At 41.6% G+C, this 5,444-nt stretch overlaps 1 non-coding gene across 1 annotated transcript; it reads left to right on the top strand.

Moving 5' to 3' along the window:
- Positions 1-1,330: 1,330 nt before the first annotated feature.
- Trnaa-ggc lies at positions 1,331-1,403 on the top strand. The gene has a single exon. It is a non-coding gene; the product is annotated as a tRNA-Ala (tRNA).
- The last annotated feature ends 4,041 nt before the right edge of the window (positions 1,404-5,444 follow it).

Raw genomic sequence — 5,444 nt, 5'->3', positions numbered from 1 at the left:
AAAGTTTTTAGGCGTAAATCCTACTTCCAAATTCTGAGAAGATAAGGTTATCTTGGTGGACATGAAATCTGTTCAGACATGTAATATCCATCTTCAGGTTGTGACAGAATGAAGTACATGAATAAATGAGACTAGGCTACTTGCAACACAAAATCACTGCCGCTGTTTCTTGTTAGGGACATATGAGTTGAAAACATAAAGTAGATCTAGCCAAGCCTGTGATGGCCAGCTGTCTTGGTTTGCCTGTGACCAAAAAGTTCTTCAGGTTAGGGACTTTTTTTTTTTTTTTTTTTTTTTTTTTTTTTTTGCTAAGGCAGGACATACCTGGAAGATCTGGAATATCTGGTCATCTTAAGAGAGCCCATATATTCACAGCACCTAAAACTAGGAGCACTTTGCCAAGTTCAATAGTTATAACTTTAAGATTGTCTCAGAATTGGTGGAATGAAATGTTAGAGTGTGAATCTATGTTAGTCTTATCAATTAAAACCCGGAGTCAGATATGGAGGGTGAAAGCTGAAAGATCAGGGAAGCAGAGCAGCAGCCACTAGAGACTTCTTACCCCTGTGAATCCTCAGACCGAATGGGGGCCTGAGATCCCGTCTCCACCCACCTTATATCCCTGTCTCCACCTTCCTGGTGCTAGGATTAAAGAGGTATACCTCCCGAGTGCTGGGATCAAAGGTGTGTGTCACCACTGCCTGGCCTCTACTGTTAGCTAGTGGCTAACTCCACCCTCTGATCTCCAGGCAAGCTTTATTTGTCAGAACACAAACAAAATGTCACACAACAAAATGTTTCTTAGAATTACATGGCAGAAAGTTCTACATGAACAAATATCCTTAGGCTTTGGAGATGATGTAGCACCCTTGCTTCCTGCTCTTCAGGAAGACCTGAATTCCACTCCCAGCTCCATGTCAGGTAGCACAACTGCCTGTAATTTCATCACCTGGGAATTCAACATGCTCCTCTGACCCCTGGGGTCACACATACACACACACACACACACACACACACACACACACACACACACACACACACACACACAGAATAGAAATAAACCTTAAAATAAAAAAAAAAAATGAGTGCTCAGGAACACAAATAACTTAGAAATGAGAACTATGGGCTTGAACTGTTTGGAAAAGACTAACACGCATGTCCTTTTAAGTAGCCATCTTGTGACATTTGCTTCAGAGAAAATAAGAAAAGGATTTGTTCCCTCCTAAATGTTTTTCTTTTTTAACTGAAAGCAGTATCATTGCAAAGTCTACAGGTCAGTAGAGCCAGGATGACCACAGAGAAACCAGTGGACAGAAAGAAATTTTCAGGGAGAGGGGTAGCTCAGTGGTAGAGCATGTGCTTGGCATGCATGAGGCCCCGGGGTTCGATCCCCGGCACCTCCAGTACTTTCAAGTCCCCGTGGGTTAGCAGCTTTCTTTGTTGAGCTGTGATGGTACACGCCTTTAATGCCAGCATTTGGGTGGCAGAGCCAGGTGGATCTCTATGAGTTCAAGGCCAGCCTGGTCTACAGAGCAAGTTCCAGGACAGGCACCAAAACTACACAGTGAAACCCTGTCTCGAATTTTGCTAGTAAAAACTTCTTGTTCACAAAATATAGACTTATACAATTGGGTATATTAGCAAATGATCATAACTCAGGAAGCAAACACATCCTAGAGAAAAATATCAAAGAAAATTTATTTACAGCATATTGATAAGACAGTGCTGTCTTTTTCATAATAGCTAAGCAGGACTTCTCCACAGAATTCACTCAGAAGTGAGTAAACATTCATGTGGAGTCAACCCAGTATATGGTACCTAACTTGAAGGAAACATGTATTGAGTAGTTTGCAAAGCAGTTACATAGCCAAAATTCATTAGTAGAAATTAGGTAAACAAGTTAGAAATTCCATGACCATCAGAAATATAGATGACTCAGACTTGAGGTTAACCACAATTTTTAGCTGTACTAGAAGATCAGGAATTTAAGAATCACTTGAATTTGAAAAGTACCAAGACACTAAGCGTCTAGTGGGCTACCTGTGCGAAATGAGGACAGACATATTATTGTCATCACTGTTATTTACATAGAGAAGCCAATACAATTTCTGACATTTGTATTCATTTGGAAGAATAAAAAGTTTAACAGGTGTGTTTTTCTTATCTAACAATGACTTATTTTAATTATATGGGCAACTTAAACAAAACTTATGTGATTCAAAGCCACATGCTTTTTGTTTTGTTTTGGTTTGGTTTTTTTGTTTGTTTGTTTTTGTTTTTCGAGACAGGGTTTCTCTGTGTAGCTTTGCGCCTTTCCTGGATCTCGCTCTGTAGCCCAGGCTGGCCTCGAACTCACAGAGATCCACCTGCCTCTGCTTCCCAAGTGCTGGGATTAAAGGCATGCACCACCACCGCCCGGCGGCCACGTGCTTTTATGATATTGTCAAGTTCTGAATCTTCATTATGGCTGTAGCAATGTTATTTAAAAGTTATCAAAGGCTAATTCAATAGCTCAGCAGAGAAGGGTGCTTGCCACCGAGCCTGATGACCTGAGTTCAATCCCCAGGACGCACATGGTAGAAAGAGAGAGCCAATTCCCAACAGCTGTCCTCTGGCCTCCACTGCTGCAGGTATGCTCTCAAGTAAAATAAGTGTAATTTAAGAGCCATTAAAACTAGGTAGCCAGTGATTTTTAAATAGATGCACAAGCTCTTAAATCTCATTCAACATTCCTCAGTAGCTCAAACTTCAATTTTCTCTGTCATAACGACTTCAGAAAAGTACCTTTCTTTCACTTCTAAAACATTGACTATGGAACTTACAGCTGGAAAACCTAAAACACGGTAGACTATGAGCACATTACATTCAGAAACTACAAGTTTGAAAGTTTCCCCTCTTCAGTTCTGGGACAGAGTTTCATGTATCCCAGATTGGTCTTGAACTCAGTCTGTAACCAAGGATGACCTTGAACTTCTGATCCTGCTAACCTCCATCTCCCAAGAGATGGGATTGTAAGTATGTGCCACATACATGTCTGGTGCGAATTGAAAACTTAATAATTCACTTTGGATCATTACTTTTTTATGTAATCATCTCCTAATGATCAAATTTTCACTTGGAGATGAAAAATGAATATTAGGCATCTCTCCTGCCCTATCAGATTTCACGCTCACAGCAGTGTAAAATATTATATCGTTGGCCTCATTTTAATAGATGAGGAAACTGAGGCGGGAGGAGGGAAGAATGGAAGGACAAAAAGAAGAAACATTCGGAGTCAAAAACTCTTCTTGTTCATGACTACCCCTCAATCCTGCCATCACTTCCCACAAAGTGGTGGGAAGAATCAGGACACACTATTGGAGATAACACAGAAACACCATGTTTCTGGGAAGAGGGGCTGGTCAATTTCACCAGGCAACACACAGACCAGGGAGATACAGGCAAAAAGAAATATATGTCTAATTGTCTCTTCAGCTATTTTTTTTTTTTTGGTGTGTTGGTTAAAATACTTACAGAATGGAAGTAGAGGGCAAAAGCCAGGTACTTAGATGAGGAAAGAATGCAGAATTAGAGATGCAGCCCACTCTTTTGATAATGGGGAACTCTTAGAAATGGAAAACTTAATGGATTGAGAGGGAAATGTCATCAAAAGAGGTTCCCTTGATTTAAATTCTATAGGAGCTGCCCGGCCAAAATGAAATGTCCAAGTTCAGAGCAGCCTGGAAGGAAGAAATTTAGGCAAGGGGCCTAGATGACTGACAAGAGAAAAGAAGAGCCCTGTTCTGCGACATGACAGGACAGGACATCGTGGGCACCGGTGAGGATGGTCGCAGAGGGGAGAAAGTAGCTATTGATGGTGAGGGGCTTAGCTGGGGCCTAGTTGTCCTCAGTGAAGAAACAGCAAGGTCATCTGCTGAGACAGGAGAGTACTAAGAAGGGCTCAAGATGAATAGTGAATGTGCAGAAATCTTTGAGGGAACTAGAAGGCTCAAAAGTTCTGAACACGTCAAAGCATTGACAAGCAGCCTAAGGAACTCATCTGAGGCTGGAGGCCAATTACTTCAAGTTTCCCAGTGTGCCAGGAAGTGCCTTTTTATGCATGATGCTTACACTTCTGTACACTGGAGTAAGGGGAGAGATGGACCCAGGATTCCAGCTTGTTGTGCAAAAGCAGTGGCAGGATGTAAGCAATCAAGATTCAGATTGACTGACTGTCAAAGTCATCGGGTCAGAGCTACACTGAGCTTCTCAACTGATTTTTGATCAAGTCCCTTCTTCCTGTTCCACATTTTCCATTGTTCCCATTTTAAGCCTAGCACCACCAGGAGTTAAATCACATGTCCAGGATATTTCCTAGAGAGTTCAAATACTTCACAGTGTGGGAGCTTGACCTATAAACACTGCTCCTGGGGTGCAAGGAAATGAGCTTCCAAATCAGATCCTCGGAGCAAAACATCAGAAACCAAGAAATGTACACTGACTGCTACTTCCCACGGAGAAAATGGAGGGGTACGCTTCGAATTCAAAACAGCATTTGTGCTGTGGCTTCAGAAGGAATTTTCCTCCATCGTAATCAAGAGTGTGGCCACTTTTGACAACTCTGACAAAGTGAAATCTTTCCTGGCCAGTGACAAAAATGCACTTCATTAGCTTGAATGAAAGTTAGAGTTGGAAGATGTAAGCTCACACCAGCCACCTTTTCAATTGCCAGACAAGAAAATATCAGTCAAAGGAGGAAGAGCCCTCTGTAGGAAGGCCTGGGATGAGAAATAATTCTGCTCCTCTATCTTGCTGTCTCTCGCTCAAATGTGATGCCTTTTTGGTTTCCCTTCTTAAAAATTGTTTATGTGGATCTTACTCCTCAACATTTAAAAGTAAGCGTGTTAAGGTAGCTCAGAAGCCACCCAGAGAGAGCTAGCGAATATCTGTAGCAGCTGAGCTAAGTAGGAGGCTGTCATTTTTGAAATTTTCACATGACTGGAGACAGGGTCTTACAAATAGAAAGCCTGTCATAGACTCTTTCTTGTTTTCCCAAAGTGGACACAATAATATTATTTTACAAGATTCCTGCAAAAAGGTATTTGTAAGTTCTTAGCACAATACGAAATACGAGTATCAAAACAAGCTATTACTATTGATAAAGGTTTGCTCATATTTTCTGTAATAACAAAAAAATCAAACAATAATTACTTCTTAGTCTTCAAAAGACTTCATAGGGGGATGGCTAGATGACAATGGCACTCGCCTAGCAAACCTAGTGACCTACATTTGATGGATCCTGGAACCTGTGGTGGCTAGCTGTGGTGGTTTGAAAGAAAATGACCCCCAAAGGGAGTGGCACTATTAGGAGGTGTGGCCTTGTTGGAGTAGGTGTGGTCTTGTTAGAGGAAGTGTGTCACTGTGGGGAAGGGCTTTAAGGTCTCTTTTCTCAAGCTTCCCTCAGT

This window comes from Peromyscus leucopus, chromosome 8a (genome assembly GCF_004664715.2).
Source record: "Peromyscus leucopus breed LL Stock chromosome 8a, UCI_PerLeu_2.1, whole genome shotgun sequence".
NCBI classification, from domain to species: Eukaryota; Metazoa; Chordata; class Mammalia; order Rodentia; family Cricetidae; genus Peromyscus; species Peromyscus leucopus.
The sequence above is the reverse complement of the archived record's forward strand: the minus strand, read 5'-3'. Positions and strand labels throughout refer to the sequence as shown.